The sequence below is a fragment of the Eulemur rufifrons genome, chromosome 7 (assembly GCF_041146395.1).
Source record: "Eulemur rufifrons isolate Redbay chromosome 7, OSU_ERuf_1, whole genome shotgun sequence".
NCBI lineage: Eukaryota > Metazoa > Chordata > Mammalia > Primates > Lemuridae > Eulemur > Eulemur rufifrons.
In genome coordinates this window covers 90,904,682-90,928,300 of record NC_090989.1, presented here as the reverse complement: position 1 = coordinate 90,928,300, position 23,619 = coordinate 90,904,682, and the positions used below count along the sequence as shown (strand labels likewise).

Below are 23,619 nucleotides of genomic sequence, written 5' to 3'. Positions count from 1 at the left end.
CTAGGGTTAAGGTTATATACTATTTCCAGCATAAAAGATCGATACTATTGTAATGGTGTAGAACTTTAAAAAATCACTAGGTTATCATTTAACTAGTTATTTTAATATTTTACTTAATGGCACTCACATATCCAAAAAAAATTTTTGTACTTCACCAACTGTAGTTTCTTTACTAAATTGAATATGATCTAGATGTAAATTTTTTGTTTTCCATTGGAAAGTTAAAAGTTCCATTTAACTTTTCAATATAGTTAAATTTTATTATATTAACTCTGTGATTTAATTTGTTGATTCTTGGAATCTCTTCGAGGAGGAACAAATATTAAAATGACATGCAGAAAGAAATATTTAAAATGACTTTTCCTCCCAATGTCAATTATTTAGATCTAGAGAAAGAAAAATCACAGACTAGTTTTATTTAAGTTGTGAATTAGTTGTGTCACAGCTTAGCTTTTTGGGAGAAAACCTCAAGCACCTATAATTTCATTTATTTTTCTAATTCACCCAGAACCTTTCAGCTTATGTTACTTAGTAAGTGATGAACTTAAGTTTCAACCCAAAACTTATAAATTGCTGCAATCTTTGAAATATGTTACTTTAAAATTCTACGTGGTGCTTAAACACCATTAAATTATTATAAACTCATAATTGAGAATTGAGTGAAGAAATATTTTTTCTAGTCCTTTCCATAATGAAAATTTGCCACAATGTGTAGTCTTCGTTTTCCAAGAGATACTTTGATGTGCCATAGGTTTCTGTCTAACTTCCTTGAACATGGTTTTTTTTAGTCAATTGTAAATATTATACCTATTATTGTTAAAAGTAACTTTAAACTGCACCACATAGCTTGAAAACAATATAGAGATTTTGTAATACCTTAAAAGTGGCCTCTACTAAAATATCCACATAAAACTTATTCTTCTGTTCTTTGCATGCTCATTTTGTATGTTGGTTGCTAGCTTAAAGTTTGATTTGGTGTTAGTTTTTGCGTGCCAAATTCACTAGGCAAGAAGATTTTCCCTCGGACTTCATAATATTGTACTTTTAAGGGAAAAATATAAAAATGTTTACTCTATAAAGCTGCATTAAAGGAACAGCCTATAAAAAGTTTTGCTAGAGCATCTTTAGAATGAAGAAGGATAGAGTATTAGCTAGCTTGGGTGGTGGATGGTAATTGTTTCTGTAGTCTAAATTTTATGAGAAAAATAAATTTATAAAGTTGGTAAGTGTAAAACCTCCTGCTGTCATTGAGGAAGCTCTTAAATTACCCTAAATTTTTCAAATGCTGCTTGTAACACAATGAAAAGATTTGACCGTCAATTTAATTTTGGCTTGTGCTTTAGTTTTTGTAAAGCATATACTTTTCCTTGAATTTCTGTGTTCATGGGAGTTAGGGTGTTTTATGCTTCTTGAACTAATTTTATAACATATTTAATATATTACCAGTTAAGATATAAAGTCATCTGTACATGTTGAATTATAAAGCAGTTACTAAAGTAGGTGAAATAGACTGAGTGTTATGGTATTTGCAGGTTTTCCATATCTTTTAGAAGTATGACAGAGCAACAGTTTATTTGCACATTTGTGGCTTCTGTTTGAACGAAAGTAAAATGATAAGAAAACTCTAGTAATACAAAATGTGTCAAGATACTTCTCTAGAATTAATTGCAAAGCTGGTGCTGATGGGTTTTGATCAGCTTCTAAAACTTTCTTCTCAATTGTAAGACTTATGTTTTGATTACTTAGGGAAAAATCGTCATTTTCATTTGCCCTTTATGCATTTAATCCATGATAAGACATCAAAAATTAATACAATGAAAAATTGTGCTCATACTGTACATCAATTTCTGTGCTTGGAACTACTTGTTAATAGTTTTTATTGAAGCTGTCATCAATAAGGGACTGCTGTATTATACATTGTGGAATTGAATAATTTAAACAGAGCTTAAAATTTTTTTCTAGTCTAGGATACTTAAGCATTTCCATTATTGGAAGAAAAGCATATGGGTATTTTATATTGCATCTTGTTTAAAAGGACAGGCTTTTTTTTTTTTTTTTTTTTGACAAAGTCTTTTCATTTAAATGACTTCTAAATTACGTGATGTTATTTGGAGCTTATTTAGTAATAGAATTATATGTCTTATGTAGTGCTACAGTTTTTGAATTAGAAAGTGATAAAATATAAAAACAAATTAAAAAATTAAGCCCAGAAAACAAGTGTATTAAGTTAGTTTAATATAAAAGAAGTTTATGAGATTTTTTTCTTCAATATAGATACCTCACTTGAAAATAAAGAAAGCACAGCATACTTAACATAGTTCTAGCAAAAATGTCCTACTAAGACATTTGCTAAATGTAGGACATCTTTTGGAGAATTAGAGTTTGTGAGAAATAAAATATACTTGCTTTTAACCATCCTGTTAGAAGTATTTGTTTATCCTGATAATTTTAAGCCAACATAGTAGTCTTAAATTATTTCTGAATTTCTAATCTGTGAAGGCAGTAAATGAAATATCTGTTCTGCAACTGTTAAAACAAATTTTTGACTACATTGACCATAATACAGTTTAAAGTTTTGCCAATGATGTACAGTTTTATGGTTAAAATTGCTGTGGTTGGTTGCATTACATGACACAAAAAACTGTCCTCTACCTCACGTGAAATAAATATTTTATATGGTTTTACTAAAAAATAAGACTCATCTATTTGGTCACTTAGTTTACAAATTTTGAATTATATTTGTTGAAACATGACATACTGTGCTCTTAGCTTATACCTCAATTGTATTTTGTGCTGTTTTCCATTTTCATGCTATGTAAATAACTTGTATAGATTGTGGATCTAATTCCAAATAAAAACTTTTAATGCCAATGAAATGTGATTGAAATTCATCTCAGTATCTCGTGAACAAACTTTCTTGACCTCTTAGATTGGCATTTTCCCCTTTTGTTCCTTTGAAGTCTATTATTTATTACATACAAACTGATTAACTTGAAAAACCTATTTTATAAAATAAGGAATTTTATGCAATATTTCCGATGAAAATATCAGCATTTGTGATTATTCTCTTTCATAATATGTGGACTTTTGCTTTAACATTTTTCCACCATTCCTGGTGTAAGTTACCTATTACTACGTAACAGATTACCCCAAAATTTGGCATCTAAAAACAAAAATATTATCTCAGAGTATCTGGAGATCAGAAATCCAGGAGCAGGTTAGCTTGCTATTTTGGCTCAGGTGCTCTTACAAAGTTGCAGTTCAGATGTTACCCTGGGCTGAAGTCATCTGAGAGCTTGTTGAGCTGGAGGATCTGCTTCCTGTTGATAGGCACAGTTCCTCACTGTTTGGACCTCTCCCTGGAGCTGTTCACAACTTTGTGGCTGGCTTACCCCTAATAAGTGATCCAAAAGAAAAAGCGATGCTGCAATTTCTTTAAGACCTAGATTCTAAGTCACTCACTGTCAACTTTTGCTTTGTCTTATCACAGGAGAGGATTACATGAGGGTATGAATACCAGGAGACAGGGATCACTGGGGGCCATCTTAGACCCTGGCTATGATTCCCTCCAAATTTTAATTTTTAAATTTTTTTGTGGTAAGAAGTACAAGATAAAATTAACCATTTTAACCATTTTTTAAAATTTCAGCTTATGGGGGTACAAAAGTTTAGGTTATGTATATTGCCCATGCCCCCCCACCCCACCAAGTCAGAGCTTCAAGCGTGTCCATTCCCCAGACAGTGCACATCACACTCATGTAGGTATACACCCATCCCCTCCCCACCCCCCCACATCTGTCCGATACCCAACTGGTGTTATTCCCAAATGTGCATTTTAACCATTTTTAAGTGTACAATTCAGTGACATCTAAGTACATTTACAATGTTGTGCAACTATCTGGAAAAGTTATTTCCAGAACTTTTTCATCATCCAAAACAGAAACTCTGTACCTATTAAATAGTAACTCCCTATTCCCTTCCTAGCAGCCCCTGATAACGTTTCTTCTACTTTCTATGAATTTGCCTATTCTAGGTACCTAAGGGAATCAAAATATTTGTCCTTTGTGTCTGGCTTATTTCATTTAGCATGGTGCTTTCAATGTATATCCATGTTGTTGCACGTATCAGAATTTCATTCCTTTTTATGGCCAAATCATACTCCATTGTATGATTGTTGGATCGTATGGTAATTCTATATTTAACTTTTTGAGGAACCGCCCACTTTCCATCAGGGCTGCATCGTTTTACATTCCCACCAGGAATGCAGGTGGGTTCCAGTTTCTCCACATCCTTGACAACATGTATTTTCCATTTTACTGATAATAGCTATCCCACTGGGTGTGAACTGTTACTACATTGTGGTTTGGTTTTCATTTCCTCAGTGACTAGTGATGCTGAACATCTTTTCATGGCGCTTAATGGCCCATTTGTGTATCTTTGGAGAACTGCCTATTCAGGTCCTACACTCATTCTTTAAATTGAGTTGTTTTTTGTTCAGTTGGAGGAAGGTTTTTTTATAAGTATATATTTTGGATATTAATTCTTTATCAGAATATGGGATATGCAAATATTTTCTCCCATTCTGGGGTTTGTCTTTTCACTCTTGATAGTGTCCTTTGATGCACAAAAGCTTTACATTTTGATGAAGTCCAGGTTTCTATTTTTTTCCCTTTTGTTGCCTGTACTTTTGGTGTCATATCCAAGAAATCATTGCCAAATTCATTATCATGAAGATTTTCTCCTATGTCTTCTTCTTCTCCTCCTCTTTCTCCTCCCCCTCCTCCTCTTCCTTCTCCTTCTTCTTCTCCTTCTCCTCCTTCTCTTTCCCCTCCTCCTCTTTCCTTCTTCCTTCTTCTTCCTACTTTCTTCTTCCTTCTCCTTCTTCTTCTCCTTTTTTCTTCTTTCTCCTTCCTCCTTCCCTTCCTCCTTCCTCCTTTCCCTTTTCCTCTTCTCCTCCTCCTGCAGTTATGTGGTCATAGCTCACAGCAGCCTCGAACTTTGGGGCTCAAGTGGTCCTCCTGCCTCAGCCTCCTGAGTAGCTGGTACAGGTATGCACCATCACACCTGGCTAATTTTAAAAAAAATTTTATTTATTTTATTTTATATTTATTTCAGTATATTATAGGGGTGCAAATGTTTAGGTTACATATATTGCCTTTGCCCCTCCTGAGTAAGAGCTTCAAGCATGTCCATCCTCCAGACTGCACCCATTAGGTGTGAATATACCCTTCTTCCCTCCTCCCACCTGCCTGACAACCAATGAATGTTACTACTATATGTGCACCATGTGTTGATCAGTTAATACCAATTTGATAGTGAGTACATGTGGTGCTTGTTTTTCCATTCTTGTGATACTTCACTTAATAGAATGGGCTACAGCTCTATCCAGGATAATACAAGAAGTGCTAGATCACCATTGTTTTTTGTGGCTGAGTAGAACCACATGGTATACATATACCACATTTTACTAATCCACTCATGTAGTGATGGGCACTTATGTTGTTTCCACATCTTTGCAATTGTGAATTATGCTGCTAAAAACATTCGCGTGCAGGTGTCTTTTTTATAGAATATCTTTTTTCCTTTGGGTAAATGTCCACTAATGGGATTGCTGGATCAAATGGTAGTTCTACTTGTAGCTCTTTGAGATATCTCCGTACTAATTTTCCATAGAGGTTGTATTAGTTTGCAGTCCCACTAGCAGTGTATGAGTGTTAGCGTATGAGTGTTCCCATCTCTCCACATCCATGTCAACATTTATTGTTTTGGGACTTTTTGATAAAGGCCATTCTCACTAGAGTTAAGTGATATCTCATTGTGGTTTTGATTTGCATTTCTCTGATGATTAGAGATGTTGAGCATTTTTTCATATATTTTTTGGCCATTCTGCCTTCTTTTGAAAAGTTTCTGTTCATGTCCTTTGTCCACTTTTTAATAGGGTTGTTTGATTTTTTCTTGCTGATTTTCCTGACTTCTATATAGATTCTAGTTATCAGCCCTTTATGGGATATGTAGCATGCGAATATTTTCTCCCATTCTGTAGATTGTCTGTTTGCTCTCATGACAGTTTCCTTGACTGTGCAGAAGCTTTTTAATTTGATCAGGTCCCATTTATTTATTTTTGTTGTTGCTGTGATTGCCTTTGGGGCCTTCTTCATAAATTCTTTGCCTAGGCCAATGTCTGTAAGAGTTTTTCCAATGTTTTCTTCTAGAATTCTCATAGTTTCATGGCTTAGGTTTAAGTCTGTTATCCGCCGTGAATTGATTTTTGTGAGAAGTGAAAGGTGCAGATCCTGTTTCAGTCTTCTACATGTGTCTATTCAATTTTCCTAGCACCATTTATTGACTAAGGATTCTTTTCCCCAGACTATGTTTTTGTTTGCTTTGTCAAAGGTTAGACGGCTATATGAGGATGGTTTTATATCTGGGTTCTCAGTTCTGTTCCATTGGTCTTTGTCTCTATTCTTGTGCCAGTACCATGCTGTTTTAGTTACTATAGCCTTGTAGTATAGCTTAAAGTCTGACAAATTCATGCCTCCCAATTTGTTCTTTTTGCTTAAGATTGCTTTTGCTATATGGGATCTTCTCTGGTTCTATACGAAGCATAGAATTATTTTTTCTAGATCTGCAAAAAATGATGTTGGTATTTTAATAGGGATTGCATTGAATCTGTAGATTACTTTGGGTAGCATAGACATTTTAACAACGTTGATTCTGCTGACCTATGAACATGGTATGGTTTTCCACCTGTTTACGTCCTCTGCTATTTCCTTCCTGAGTGTTTCGTAGTTCTCCCTGCAAAGGTCTTTTACCTCCTTAGTTAAATATATTCCTAGGTATTTTATTTTCTTTGTTGCTATTGTGAAGGGTATTGAGTCTTTGATTTGGTTCTCAGTTGGACTGTTGTGGGCATATAGGAGTGCTACTGATTTCTGTACATTGATTTTGTAACCTGAGACTTTGCTGAATTTGTTTATCAATTCCAGTAGTCTCATGGCAGAATCTTTGGAGTTTTCTAGAGGATAAGATCATATTGTCAGCAAAGAGCAATAGTTTGACCTCTTCTGTGCCTATTTGGATGCCCTTGATTTCCTTCTCTTGTCTGATTGCTCTGGCTAGGACTTCTAGCACTATGTTGAATAGAAGTGGTGATAGAGGGCAACCTTGTCTGGTTCCAGTTCTAACTGGGAATGCTTTCAATTTTTTCCCATTTGGTATGATGTTTACTGTGGGTTTGTCATATATGGCTTTTATCATTTTTAGTAAGTCCCGTCTATGCCTATTTTGTTAAGTGTTCTTATCATAAAAGGGTCCTGAATTTTGTCCAATGCTTTTTCTGGGTCTATTGAGAGTATCATATGGTCTTTGCTCTTGCTTCTATTTATGTGGTGAATTACATTTATAGATTTGTGTATGTTGAACCATCCCTGCATCTCTGGGATGAAGCCCATTTGGTTGTGATGGGTTATTTTTTTGATAAGCACCTGAATTCAGTTTGCTAGGATTTTGTTGAGAATTTTTGCATCTATATTTATAAGGGATATTGGTCTGTAGTTTTCTTTTTTTTTGTTGCATGCTTTCTTGGTTTTGGTATCAGGGTGATGTTGGCTTCATAAAACGTGTTGGAGAGGATTCCTTCCTTTTTGATGTTCTGGAATAATTTCTGCAGGATAGACACCAGTTCTTCTTTGTAGGTCTGGTAAAATTCCGGTGTGAAACCATCTGGTCTGGGTCTTCTCTTTTTAGGAAGGTTTTTTATTGCTGCTTCAATTTTGGTACTTGATATTGGTCTGTTGAGGAATTCTATTTCTTCCTGATTGAGTCTAGGGAGGCTGTGTTTTTCTAAGAATTTGTCCATTTCCTCCATGTTTACAAGTTCATGTGCATAGAGTTTTTTATAGTATTCATAGATGATATTTTGTATTTCTGTGGTATCAGTTTTGATTTCTCATTTTTCATTTGTGATGGAGCTTATTAGAGTCCTTTCTTTTCTGCTTCTTATTAATCTAGCAAGAGGCATATCAACTTTGTTTATTTTTTCAAAGAACTGACTTTTTGTTTTATTAATCTTCCATATAGTTTTTTTTATTGATTTAATTTTGTTCTGCTTTGATCTTTGTTATTTCTTTTCTTCTGCTGGTTTTGGGCTTGGTTTGCTCATCCTTTTCCAGTTCTTTGAGATGATTCATTAGATTGTTGACTTGTGATCTTTCTGTCTTTTGGATGTAGGCATTTATGGATATAAATTTTCCTCTCAGGACTGCTTTAACTGTGTCCCACAGATTTTGATAACTTGTGTCTCCTTTATCATTTAGTTCAAAGAATCTTTTGATTTCCATCCTAATTTCCTCCTTAATGCAATAATCATTCAGTAGAAGGTTATTTAGGTTTCCATGACTTTGTGCAGAGATGAGAGTTTCTGTTGGAGTTGATTTCTAATTTTATTCCACTTCGGTCTGAAAAGATGCATGGTATAATTTCTATTTTTTAAAAAATTTTTGAGACATGATTTGTGGCCTAGGATATGTTCAATCTTAGGGAATGTCCCATGAGCTGATGAGAAAAACATAATTTAGTGGTTTTGGGTGGAATGTTCTGTAAATGTCAGTCAGGCTCATTTGTTCTAGAGTTATGTTTAAGTCTATTGTTTCTTTGCTTATTTTCTGTTTGGAGGATCTGTCCTCTTCTGTCAGAGGGGTGTTGAATTCCCCAGCTATTACTGTGTTGCCATTTATCATTTTGTTTATTTATTTTTTAATTTTTTTATTTCATGAAATTATGGGGGTACAAACATTTTGGTTACATGTTATGACTTTGCCACATCCCAACCATGATTTGAGACGTGTCCTCCCCGTCCCCTACAATGCTCACCATGTCCATTAGTTGTGAGTTTACCCACCCCCAATCCCTCTACCCCCAAAGAATATTACTACCTTAGTATTAATCAGTCAGTGCCAGTTTGACGGCGAGTACATGTGGTGCCTATTCTTCCATTCTTGTGATACCTCACTTCAGAGGATGGGCTCAAGCTCTATTCAGGAATATATAAGAGGTGCTAGATCATCGTCCCAGCACCATTTATTGAAAAGAGATTCTTTTCCCCAGTGTATATTTTTGTCTGCTTTGTCAAAGATTAGATGACAATATGCAGATGGTTTCATCTCTGGATTCTCAGTCCTGTTCCAAAGGTCTATGTCTTTATTCTTGTGCCAGTACCATGCTGTTTTAGTTACTATAGCCTTGTAGTACAGCTTGAAGTCTGGTCGACTGATACCTCCCGGTTTGTTCTTTTTCCTTAAGATTGCTTTGGCTATATGAGGTCTTCTTTGGTTCCATGCAAAGTGTAGAATGAGAATGGGGCCCCAGTCTCTTCTTGTTTGTAAGGTCTCAGTTGAGAAGTCTGCAGTTATTCTGATGGGTTTTTCTTTGTAGGTAACCTGGTTCGTTTGCCTTACACCTTGTAGGAGGGCCTCTTTGGTGGTTATTTTGGTCAGTCTGATGACTGTGTGTTGTGCTGTCTTCCTGTTTGCAGTGAATCTCCCAGGAGTCTTTTGAGCTTCTTGTACTTGGATATCTAGATTTTTAGCAAGGCCTGGGAAATTTTCCTCCATTGTATCCTCAAATAGTTTATCCAACCCTTGTGTATTTTCTTCTTCACCCTCAGGGATGCCTATAATTCTCATGTTAGGCCTCTTCACATAATCCCACATTTCTTGTAGGCTTTGCTCTTTTTTCTTATTTCTCTGCTCTATCTCTGTGACTGACTTATTTAATTGAAAGGTGTTATCTTTAATCCCTGAGATTCTTTCTTCTGTTTGACCTATCCTAATCTTGAGGCTTTCCACTGTGTTTTGTAGTTCTTTGAATAAATTCTTCGTTTCCAAAAGTTTTGTTTGATTTTTCTTTAATATTTCAATTTCTTTAGTGAATTTTTCTTCACTAAAGAAGAAATTTTTTTGTGGTTGGTTTGTGTTGGGTATCCATTTTCTCTTGCATATTATTGAGTTTTCTTACAATCCGTGTTTGAAATTCTTCTTCTGTCATGTTAGTGTTCTGAATTTGGTTGATATCCGTTGCTAGAGAGTTGGTGTTCCCCTTAGGTGATGTCCTTTCAGTTTGATTCTTCATACTTCCAGAGTTCTTTCATTGATTCCTTCCCATCTGGAGCAGGTGTTGCTTCTTACATTTAGATTTTTGTTTACATAATGACACACCCAGTTTAGTCTCTGAGCCAATAGGTGGTGTTTGTGGGTGAGATTCGACCACACCCTGTATGATGAGTAAGTAAATACAGTAAAAGGGTATGCAGATTGACCTCCCTGTCAGTAGGTGGGACTTGTTGAGAGGAGCAAGCTGCAGTATTGTTTTTGGGTCCAGTAACCAGCTCTAGTTCTCTGGAGAGGCACTCTAGTGTCTCAGGTGGTGGGTGGGGCCCTTGGACTTCCAGGTGTGCCCCTATTCTCCACCTCAGCAGGGGAAGGTGGGAAGTGAGGCTGGGTGGGGCTGGGTTGGGTAAGCCTGCCCTCAAGCTCCACAAATGCTGTTAGCAGGGGTCAAAGGTCTGTTCTCTGCTTCTGGGCAAAGCTGCCAGGGAGGGGCTGAAATGGCACCACTCAGCCAAGAAGTCTGCGTGTGGGGGTGGGGCTGTCTGAGACTTGCAGTATGAAGCAGGCCTGGCTCTTTTCCACCCTCCCTTATTCTATGGTTTCTCCCAGGCCTCTGTCAGCAGGCAGGACCTCAAGCCAGCAGATCTCCCCTGACTGTGATGTGAGCCAGGAGGTTCCCTGCCCAGAATCACGGCCTGAGCTGGGAGCACAGCCTGAGCTGGGAGGAGGGTTGCCCCTCAAGAACACTGCAGCTAGGACCCACTCTGATCTGCCACTGAAGGCACACACACCTCAGTAGGCTCATTCACAAATATCCCTTGTGTGTCCCCGGGCAATGAGATTGAGACCTGGGTGTATGGGATCTGGCCTTCAGGCATGTCCCTCAGGCCCTGGAGATCAATCTCTGACCCTGCTAGGGAAAAGAGTGCTGGTCTTAAGTCACCTACAAGGTGCCCAAGCTGGATCAATGTCTCTCAGCCTCGGGATTTGCCTTGCTCTGCTGGAGTCACCAGGCAAGCAGCACCTGGGATGGAAGGTAAGCAGTAAGCTCACAGTCCAAGTACCCCTCAGTCCACTGCAAGGCCCCAAAAAGAAAGGTCCCATTCCTTGCAGATGCCTCCAGATGGTGGCTAAATTGTCTCTCTCGGCAGCCTTGGGTAGGGGAGGGGAAGGAGAGAATGAAGCAATATGGCACCTGCATATCGGCTTGGGTCTGTGGGGTGGGAGGTGCCCTGAGGGAGCCTGGTGCTCTGTCCATAAGAGGCTCACCACTCACTGGCGGCAACTGTCTTTCGACTGATGTTAGCAGGTCTCTTCAACAGCTCAGGAGCCCACCAGCAGTCTGAGATGTAAGGGAGTGGAAATTTCATCACTCTACCTACCCTTGTCACTGGTCTCCAAGCCTCTCAGGGTTTAGACTCTGCTGGTGCCTTTCTCCTTCCAGTTCTGCTCTGCAACTTCTTCCCGTGGAGTCTCCTATAGTTTCAGGCACCCTTCCTTCCAACTGTCATCTGATCTGTTTGTCTGCCTGTTTGTTTTTTTCACTTTCATCTAAAATCTATCTTTCTTGCAGAGACACTCTGGCTGGTGGTTTTTCTCATCTGCCATCTTGCCTCTAGTTCCCTTTTTTTTTTTTTTTTTTTTTAAGAGATGGGGTCTTCCTATGTTGCCCAGGCTGGTTTTGAACTCCTTGGCTCAAATGATCCTTCCACCTTGGGCTCCCAAAGTGCTAGGATTAACAGGTGTTTTCTTTACATGCTTTATTGTTTTAACTGTTGTTTATTTAGATCTTTGATCCGTTGAGATAATTTTTGTGTATGGTATAAGGTAATGGCCCAACTTCATTCTTTTACATTTGGGTATCCAGTTTTCTCCCAATACAATTTGTTGAAAAGATTGTCCTTTCCCAATTTAATGGTCTTGGCATCCTTGTTGAAAATCATTTGACTATATAGTTGAGGGTTTATTTCTGGGTTTTCTATTTGATATCATTGGTCTGTGTATCTGTCGTTATGCTAGTATTCCACTGTTTTGATTACTGTAGCTTTGTTGTAAGTTTTGAAATGAGGAAGTGTGAGTCTTCCAAATTTGTTCATCCTTTACAGATTTTTTTTTGAGTTTTTGGGGTCCCTTGAGATTCCATATTTTTCTTTTTATTTATATATTTTCTTTTCCTTTTATTTATTTTTAGGGACAGGGTCTCTCACTATCACTCAAGCTGGAATACAGTGGCACAATCATAGCTCACTGCAGCTTTGAACTCCTGGGCTCAAGTGATCCCCCTGCCTCAGCTTCCTGAGTAGCTAGGACTACAGGTGTGTGCTATCATGCCTGGATAATTTTAAATTTTTGATTATTTGTTTGTAGAGATGGGCTGTCACTATGTTGCCCAGGTTAATATAATCTTAAACTCCTAGCCTCAAGTGATCCTCTCACCTAGTTTCCCAAAGCACTAGGATTACAGAATTACACCTGGATGATTTTTCTATTTCTGCAAAAATCACCATTGGAATTTTGATGGTGATTGTGCTAAATATGTGGATCACTTTGGGTAATATTTTAATCTTAAGAATATTAAATCTTCCAGTCTGTGAACATGAAATGTCTTTCCATTTACTTATGTTTTCTTTAAATTCTTTCAGCAATATTTTGTAGTTTTCAGTGTATAGGTTTTTCTCCTCAGTTAAATTGATTTCTAAGTATTTTGTTCTTTTTGATGGTAATGTAAATGAAATTGTTCTCTTAATTTCCATTTTGGATTGTTCACTGCTAATGTAAATAATTGCAACTGATATTGTGTGTTTATTTTATATCCTGGAACTGTGCTGAATTCAATTATTAGCTCTAATAGGTGTGTGTGTGTGTGTGTAATCTTTAGAGCTTTCTACATATAGGATTATGTCATCTGTAAACAGATCATTTTACTTCTTCCTTTCAAATTTACATGCTTTTTATTTATTTGTCTTGCCTAATTGCTCTGGCTAGAACTTCTAATACTATGTTGAATAGAAGTGGTGAAAGTGAGCATCCTTGTCTTGTTCCTGATCTTAGAGGAAAAGCTTTCAGTCTTTCACCATTAAGTATAATGTTAGCTATAAGTTTTTCATATGTGGCCTGTTTATATTGTTGAGGAAGTTCCTTCTATTCATATTTTATTGGGTGTTTTTATGATGACATGGTATTGAATTTCTCGAAATGCTTTTTATGTATCGATTGAGATAATCATGTTTTTTTTTTCCTTCATTCTATTCATGTGGTATATTATATTGCATGGTTTTCATATGTTGAACTGTCTTTGTATTCTGGGAATAAATCCCAATGGTCATGGTGTATAATAAATGTGATTGGAAAAGAAACTTTTTATGATTTCAATCTTTCAAAATTTATTCAAATTTGCTTTTTGGTCTGTTATGGAGATTACCAGGTGTACTTGAAAAGAAGGTATATTCTGTTGTTGAGTGGAGTGTTCTCTGTTAGGTCTAATTGGTTTGCTATGTTGTTCAAATCTTCTTTCTTTATTGATCTTCTGTCTGGCTGCTCTATTCATTATTGAAAATGAGGTGTTAAAATCTCCTGTTATTGCAGAACTGTTTGTTTCTCCCTTCATTTCTGTCAATGTTTGCTTCATATATTTTGGGGCTCTGTTTTTGTTGGAAATGTTTATAATTTTTATATCTTCTTGAAGAATTGACTCTTTTATCAACATAGATCTTTCTTTGTCTGATATAGCTACATTAGTTCTCTTTTGATTACTATTTGCATGGAATATTTTTTTACATCTTTCACCCTATTTTTGTTTTTAAAATGTCTTGTAGACAGTGTATAATTAGATCATTTTTAAAAATCCATTTTGCCAATGTCTTATTTTTATTTTTAATTGATAAGTAAAAATTGTGTGTATTTTTAGTGTACAACATGATTTTTTTTTTTTTTTTTTTTGAGACAGAGTCTCACTCTCTTGCCCAGGCTAGAGTGCCATGGCGTCAGCCTAGCTCGCAGCAACCTCAAACTCCTGGACTCAAGCAATCCTCCTGCCTCAGCCTCTCGAGTAGCTGGGACTACAGGCGTGTGCCACCATGACTGGCTAATTTTTTGTATATATATGTTTAGCTGTCCATATAATTTCTTTCTACTTTTAGCAGAAACAGGGTCTCACTCTTGCTCAGGCTGGATAACATGATGTTTTTTGTTTTTTTTTGAGACAGAGTCTCACTCTCTTGCTCAGGCTAGAGTGCCATGGCATCAGCCTAGCTCACAGCAACCTCAAACTCCTGGACTCAAGCAATCCTTCTGCCTCAGCCTCTCAAGTAGCTGGGACTACAGGAATGTGCCACCATGCCTGGCTAATTTTTTTTTCTATATATATTTTTAGCTGTCCAAATCATTTCTTTCTATTTTTAGTAGAGACGGGGTCTCGCTGTTGCTCAGGCTGGTCTTGAACTCCTGACCTCGAGCGATCCTCCCACCTCGGCCTCCCAGAGTGCTAGGATTACAGGTGTGAGCCACCGTGCCCAGCCTCAACATGATGTTTTGATGTATGTATACACATGGAATGGCTAAAATCAAGCTATTTAACATATGCATCACCTTACATACTTATTATTTTGTGGTGAGAACACTTAAAATCTACTCTCAGCAATTTTTAAGTATATAGTATATTGTTTTTACAACATGATGCAAAATAGATACTTGAACTTATTCCTCCTGTTTAAAAATTTTGTGTTCTTGGTCTAATCTCCCCATACCATAGCCTCTATTTTGACTTTCTGTTTCTATGACTTTGATTTTTTTACAATCCACATATGAATGACATCATGCAATTTTGTTTTTCTGCTTGGCTTATTTCACTTAATATCTTCCAGGTTCATCATGTTGTCAAAAATGACAGGATATCCTTCCTTAAGGCTGAGTAGTATTTCATTGTGTGTATATACTACATTTTCTTTATCCATTCATACATTGATGAACACTTAGGTTGAGTCCATACCTTGGCTATTGTGAATCAATGCCATAATGGACATGGAAGTACAGATAACTCTTTGACATACTGATTTAATTTCCTTTGGTATATACCCATTAGTGGGATTGGTGGATCATATGATAGTTCTATTTTTCAATTTTTTGAAGAACTTACATACTCTTTTCTGTAATAGCTGCACTAATTTACATTTCTACCAACAGTGTGCCAGGATATGTCCCTTTTCTCCACATCCTCTCCAACACTTATCTTTTGTGTTGATTATAGCCATCCTAACAGGTGTGATGTTAGAATACCACAAGATATCTTGAAGTTTTAGTTTGTATTTCTCGGATGATTAGTGATTTTGAGCATTTTTTCATATACCTGTTTGCTATTTGTATATCTTCTTTTGAGAAATATCTATTGAGATCCATTGCCAATTTTTAAATTGGGTTATTTGTTTTCTTGCTGTTGAGTTGTTTGTGTTCCTTATATATTTTGGATAGTAACCGCCTATTAGATGCATGCTTTGCAGACATTTTCTCCCAGTCCATAGGGTTGCCTTTTCTTTTGTTAATTGTTTTCTTGGCTGTTCAGAAGCTATTTAGTTTGATATAATCTCATTTGTCTATTTTTGTTTTTGTTGCCTGTGCTTTTGGGTTCATATACAAAAAATCATTGCCCAGACCAGTGTCAGGGAGCATTTCCCCTATAATTTCTTCTAGTAGTTTTACAGTTTAAGTATATTTAAGTCTTTAATCCATTTTGAGTAGATTTTTGTATATGGTGTGAGATAAAGCTTTAATTTTATTCTTTTGCATGTGGATATACACTTGTCCAAGTGCCATTTATTGAAGAGAGTATCCTTTCTCCATTTTGTCAAAAAGTCAATTGACCACAAATGAATGGATTTGTTTTTGGGATCTTTGTTCTGTTTTATTGGTCCGTGTGTTTGTTTTTGTGCTAGTACAATGCTGTTTTCATTACTATTGCTTTGTAGTAGATTTTGAAGTCTGGTAGTGTGATACCTCTAGCTTTGTTTTGTTTTGTTTTGTTTTTGCTTTGGCTATTTGGGGTCTTTTGTGGTTCTATACAAATTTTAGGATTTTTTTTCTATTTCTGTGAAAAATGTCATTGGAATTTTGATAAGGATTGCATTGAATCTGTAGATCACTTTCAGTAGTATGGACATTTTAATAATACTAATACTTCCAGTCTATGAACATGGCATATTTTTTTCATTTATTTGTGTTTTCTTTAATTTCTTTCATCAATGTTTTATAGTTTTAATTGTACAGGTCTTTCACCTCCTAGGTTGTTTATTCCTAAGTATTTTCATCTATTTTTTTTGGTAGCTGTTGTAAATGATATTGTTTTCTTGATTTTTATTTTTTTGGATAGTTTATTTTTAGTGTGTAGAAAGGCTACTGATTTTTGTATGTTGATTTTATATCCTGCAACTCTACTGAACTTGTTTATTATAGCAGTTTTTGGTGGCGTCTTCAGGGTTTCATATATATATGTATATATGTACATGCATACATATATATATATATATATATAGTCATTTCATCTGCAAACAGGGACAATTTAACTTCCTCCTTTCCAATTTGAATGCTTTTCTTTTTTTTTTTGCCTAATTCCTTTGGCTGGGGCTTCCTGTCTTATGTTGAATAGAAGTGTCTTATTCCTGATCTTAGAGGAAAAACTTTCAAATTTTCATCCAGTATAAAGATAGCTATGGGCTTATATATTGCCTTTATTGTGTTGAGGTACATTCCTTCTATGCCTAATTTGCTACGAGTTTTTAATCCTGAAAGGATATTGAATTCTGTTGAATGCCTTTTCTGCATGTATTGAGATGATCATGTTTTTTGTCCTTAATTCTGTTAATATAGTATATCACATTCATTGATTTGTGTATGTTGAGCCATCCTTGCATCCTGGAGATAAATCCCACTTGTTCATGGTGAATGATTCTTTTAATGTATTCTTGAATTTTGTTTGCTAGTATTTTGTTGAGGATTTTTGCATCTATGTTTATTAGGAATATTGGCCTGTAATTTTCTTTTCTTATAGTGTCCTTCTTTGCCTTTGGTATCAGGGTAATGCTGACCTCATAAAACAAGTTTGTAAGTTTTCCATCCTCTTTAATTTTTGCAAGAGTTTGATAAAGTTTGGTATTAGTTCTTTAAATATTTGGTAAAATTCAGCAGTGAATCCATCAGGTCTTGGGCTTTTCTTTGATGTGAGACTTTTTTAAATGATTCACTATCCTTACTTGTTATTGGTCTACTCAAATTTTGTATTTCTTGATGATTTCATCTTGGTAGGTTGTGTGTGTGTCTAGGAATTTATCCATTTTATCCAGGTTATCCAATTTGTTGGTGTATGATTGCTCATAGTAGTCTTTTATGATCCTTTTCATTTCTGTTGTATTAGTTGTAATGTTTCTTTCATTTCTTGTTGTCTTTATTTGAGCCTTCATTTCTTTTTTCTTAGTCTAGCTAAAGTTTTGTTAGTTTTGTTTATCTTTTCAAAAAAGAACTCTTGGTGTTGTAGATCTTTTGTATTGGTTTTCTAGTCTCTATTTCATTTATTTCTGCTCTGATCTTTACTATTTCCCTTCTTCTACTAACTTTGGGCTTAGTTTGTTCCTTTTCTAGTTCCTTGAGGTGTAATGTTAGGTAGATTATTTGGAAATATTTCTTTTTTTTATGTGGGTGTCTATTGCTATAAACTTCCCTCTCTGGACTGCTTTTGTAGCTTCCCATGCATTTTGGTATGTTTTGTTTCCATTTTCATTTGTCTGAAGATATATTTTAATTTCCCTCTTAATTCCCTCTTTGACTTATGTTGTTCAGGAGCATGTTGTTTAATTTCCACATATTTGTGAATTTCCTAAAATTCCTATTATTGATTTCTAGTTTGATACCACTGTGGTCAGAAAAGATATGTGTAGATGGTGCACCTTCCATGACAGGAAAACATGAAAGGTTTATTGCACAGATAAAAAAGTATCAACAGATCCAGATGCTTTCATTTCTTTTCATTGCATCTTACATCAGCAAAATCTCCGCGCTGAAGCTACTATTTTAAGTGACACTTTAAAAACAAATTATAGTATTGTTAACTATATTTGTGCAAATGCAACATGGCATCATCAGTTTTGTAACATGCTAGAATTGAATGATGAGGTATTCAGTGTGGATTTGCTGTATCATTCTAAAGTATGTTGGCTATGGCAGGGACAGTGTTAGCCAAGATTTTATCTCTGTGGGAACAGATAGTTAAATTTTATAAAGAACAGAATCAGCAATGTGAATTATTGAAAGAAGGTTTCTATAGGAATGCAGCATTTCTGTGTGATATCATGTCAAATCAAAATGACTTTAATATTTCTTGGCAAGGTAAAACTAAGTCTATATATAATATGTGGCAAAAAATCCAAGCATTTTGAAAAAAGCTATCTTTTTTCAAAGCAATTCTTCAAGAGGAAATTTTGGATAAATGTTTTCCCCAGTTAGCAAAGGTCAGGATGCTGTATGCAGTATGATATATGCAAATCATTTGAAGAATCCACAGCTGTTATAGACCTATTTATTGGAGAATACAATGAAAGGTTCACTAACTTTGAGAATCATGACATCACACTCAAATTACCATTTCAGCCTCACCTAGCCCATATCACCAAGGATCCTAAAGAATACAGATAGAATTGATTGAGCTTTCAGTAAATGACATTTTAAAGCTGTTTTTTGATGCTGAGAAAGATCCAATTGAAAAATTGGAAAAATGCAGTAGAATACTCATGCCTTCAGCTACATGCCCCCAAAATGGTTTCTTGCTTTTCAATCACTTATTACTGTGATTCTACATTCTCCTGCCTAACGCAAGTCAAGATGCCCATAAGCTCACAAATGACTGATACCCACCTATAGGATCAACTGAAACTGTAGACCTCCATGCTGCAACCAAATATTCAAATGCTTTATGCCAGGTCTGGCCTCTTGGTGGACTGTTGTCGTGGTTCTCCTTGTTTGGAAAATTCACAAGCAGGGGCGGTGTGACAGAGTGACCACAGATCGGAAGCAATTCCACACAAATAGCTTTTATTGCAGAAAAGAAGGGAGCTAGAGTATGTTCCAGAGAGGAATGGGTCAGTCTCCACAAGTGGAGAAAGACGTTAAGGACTCCCAGGTGGTTCCATTTTATTGGCCTGGTCTTGGAAGGGATCAGTGGGGGGTAGGGGTGGGGTGGGATGGGATGTTACCAGGTGATTGATATACATGATTGTCAGGTATTCTGCGTTTTCCTGCAGTCCCTTCCTCTGATTGGTTCCCCAGCACCCACTTCTCTGCCCCTCGGAACTGCCTTCCTGGCCTGTAGATTTGGTCCCTGCCTAACAGTCTCCAACAAAAAGCTGACACAACAAAGTCATTAAAAGGTTTAGTTAACTTTAAAATTAAATAGTTTTTATTTTTTGAAATTATTAAGTTAGATTTTTACAAAATAACGTACATTTTTAAGTATATCTAATTGAAGTTTCTTGAATGCGGCCGTATTTGATTACAACTAAATTAATGAGGCCTTCCAACATGGAAAGTTTCCCCACCCCTGCTTAAGGCCTTCTCAGTTTTTTTTTCTGGGCATATGTCTTACTTTGGCATATGTGTGGCTTTCTAAATTCCCCCACATACACAGCTCCTTCTTAATGTTCTATTTGCTGACACAATTTCAACTTCTCCAGGTCTTAGACAGTCTATTAATTGTTTCTACCTGTAACCATTTGCCCCAGGCATCTGTGAACCTGTAGTCCACCTTGCATCTTTTGTGAGCAGTGCCCACTTCTTTTTCCCACCTGTTTTGAGTTAGGCAAAACAGAGATGAAAGCCTTGTAACAGCCCTTCAGATACCTTCCAAGACAGTTCAAAGCAGCTGTACACAATAATTTTCAAATAATGTCTGTTCGGCTCACTCTGGTTCAAGGTAGGGAGCTGGGCTGCTGCTGCTTGAAGATCAAGACTGCTACTACACTGGGAAGAGGGTTGGGCAAGGACACGTAAACACAACACAAAACCATCCTATCATTTTGAAGGTGGCCTTTTCCTTGATTGTGTTTTTGCTTGGTTGCTGTAAACTTTTGATTATCTTACAGAGCCCCCAAAAGTTGTCATAAGATTGTTTTACTTTTTAAAACATGTTTCTGTGGGAAAGCCTGGAGCTTCCTAGTCCAGCATTTTGCTCATCATTCTCCTGTTTAGCTATAGTCTTTTATAACCTGATCTCATAAGTGATATACCATTACTTCTGTCATTTGCTATTTGTCATGTGAAGTAACCTTGGAACAATGTGGGAGGCGGTTCACTGGGGCTCATCTTAGAGGTTGCTTACAGCAGGACAGGACAGAATCCACCCCCCTCCCCGAGGATATCTTGGTTGATACCAGAGTTTTATACATTAAAGCTAGAAGTTTCATTTGGAAAGCTTTAAGGGAGAGATCTATACAGGGAGATAAGGGAACATGAAGTACACCTACCTCTATCTGGAGGCTGGGGAATGTTCCTGCTCAAGCTGACACCTGAACAGAGCTTTGAAAGATGTGGATCTGGGGGAAGGAGGCAAAGCTGTGGCTGTGTTGAGAAGCATTCTAGGCAGAAGAAGCTACATGAAGACAGGCTGGAGGCTAGTAATGAATGCACTATTATACTTATTGAGAAAACAATTCTCACAGTCAATTTTAAACTAAAAACTATAATATGGATGATTTATGTTTTGGGAAAAGCATGCACAAGGTGTTATGGGAACTCTTTAGAACTCCATAAGACGAGGCAGGATGGTCCTGACATAGGAGGTTCTTGGGCTTAACTAAAGCTTTTGAATAAGTGGGAATTAGCTGTTTGGAGAAAGCCACTTCCTACAGAATGAAGGGCAGGTATAAGCTTAGAGAATGAGAAAGTGTGCTGATCCTCAGTGAGGAACTGCCATGGAGTTCAGTATGACTGGTTTGGACACTGCTTGAGATGGGCAGCTACACAGTGGAGGGGAAGGGTTGTTGACAGGATCGTGTCATTTTGTGTGATTGTGGTATCTTGTATCCTAATAGGTTGTAAGTACATCTGGTGGTGAAGAGGACTGCCAATGAGATAGTGACACACCATCAAGATGGTCACATGGTATATAGGGACATGAGGACAGGCATATCTCGTTTTATCACATTTTGCTTTATTGTGCTTTGCAGATATTACATTTTTTAACAAATTGGTGGTTTATGGCAGTCTGTACCAAGCAAGTCTATTGTGGCCATTTATCCAATAGCATGTGCTCACTTCATGTCACCACGTTACATTTTGTTAATTCTCACAATATTTCACTTATTTTTATTATTATATCTGTTATGGTGATCTGTGATGAGTGATCTTTGATGTGACTCTTGTAACTGTTTTGGGATGCCACAGACCACACCCATAGAAGATGGGGATCTTAGTTGGTAAATGTTGTATGTGTTCTGACTGCTCCAACCCACCAGTTGTTCCCCTCTCTCTCTCCTCAGGCCTCCCTATTCCCAGAGACACAACAGTTAGCTCAGTTGTGAATGCAAAGGAAAAGTTCTTGAAGGAAATTATAAGTACTCCTCCAGTGAACACATGAACGATAAGAAAACAAAACAGCCTTATTGCTGACATGGAGAAAGTTTTACTGGTCTGGATATAAGATTAAACCAGCCACAACATTCTCTTAAGCCAAAGCCTAATAGAGAGTAAGGCGTTAACTCTCTTCAATTCTATGAAGGCTGAGAGAGGCGAGGAAGCTGCAGAAGAAAAGTCTGAAGCTAGCAGAGGTTGGTTCATGATGTTTAAGGAAAGAAGCCACCTCCATAACATGAAAGTGCAAGGCGAAGCAGCAAGTATTGATGTAGAAGCTGCAGCAAGTTATCCAGAAGATCTAGCTAAGATCATTGATGAAGGTGACTACACTAAACAACAGATTTTCAATGTAGATGAAACCGCCTTCTATTAAAAGAAGATGCCATCTAGGATTTTTATAGTTAGAGAGGAGAAGTCAATACCTGGCTTCAAATCTGCAAAGGACAGGATGACTCTCTTTTTAGGGGCTAATGCAACTGATGACTTTAAATTGAAGCCAATACTCATTAACCATTCAAAAAATCCCAGGACCCTTAAGAATTATGCTAAATCTACTGTACCTGTGCTCTATAAATGGAATAACAAAGCCTAGATGACAGCACATCTGTTTATGGCACGATTTACTGACTGTTTTAAACCCACTGTTGAGACCTATTGCTCAGAAAAAAAGATTCCTTTCAATATATTACTGCTCATTGACAATGCGCCTGGTCACCCAAGAGTTCTAATGGAGATGTACAAGGAGATCAATGTTGTTTTCATGTCTACTAATACACTATCCATTTTGCAGCTCACCAGTCAGAGTAATTTTGAATTTCAAGTCTTATTATTTAAAAAATACATTTCCTAAAATGATATCTGCCATAGATAGTGATTTCTCTGATGAATCTGGGCAAAGTAAATAAAAAACCTTCTGGAAAGGATTCATCATTTTAGATGCCATTAAGGGCATTTATGATTCATGGGAGGAGGTCAAAATATCAACAATAACAAAAGTTTGGAAGAGGTTGATTCCAACCCTCATGGATGACTTTGAGGGGTTCAAGGCTTCCGTTGAGGAAGTCACTGCAGATGTGGTAGAAACAGCAAGAGAACTAGAATTATAAGTGGAGCCTGAAGATGTAACTGAATTGCTGCAATCTCAGGATAAAAATTGAACTAATGAGGCGTTGCTGCTTATGGATGAACAAAGAAAGTGGTTTCTTGAGATGGAATCTACTCCTTGTGAAGATGCTGTGAACATTGTTGAAATGACAACAAAGGATTTAGAATATTCTATACACTTAGTTGATAAAGCATAGGTAGAATTTGAGAGGATTGACTCCAATTCTGAAAGAAATTCTACTGTCGGTAAAATGTTATCAAATAGCATTGTGTGCTACAGAGAAATCTTTCATGAAAATGAAGAGTCAGTTGATGTGGCCAACCTCATTGTTGTCTTAGTTTAAGAAATTGCTGCAGCCACTCCAACCTTCAGCAACGACCACCCTGATCAGTCAGCAACCATCAACATCGAGGCAAAGACTCTCCACTAACAAAAAGATTATGACTCTCTGAAGGCTCAGATAATTGTTAGCCTTTTTAGCAATAAAGTATTTTTAAATTAGGGGACACACATTTTTTAGGCACACTGCTATTTCACACTTAATAGACTACAGTACAGAATAAACATAACTTTTACATACACTGGGAAACAAAAAAATTTGTGTGACTTGCCTTATTGTGATATTTGCTTTATTGTGGTGGTCTGGAACAGAACCCACAACATCTCTGAGATACTCCTGTACTCTTTACAGACCCTTATATAATAATGAATATTTAAAATAATTTAATATTTAAATTTAAATATTAAAAATATTTTTTCGTATTATCAAAGCAAGTCATGTTCATTATAGAAAATTGGCAA

The 23,619-nt window shown here is 36.6% G+C and overlaps 1 pseudogene; it reads left to right on the top strand.

Moving 5' to 3' along the window:
- Positions 1-21,540: 21,540 nt before the first annotated feature.
- Positions 21,541-23,289, top strand: LOC138385767 (tigger transposable element-derived protein 1-like; annotated as a pseudogene).
- Positions 23,290-23,619: the final 330 nt, after the last annotated feature.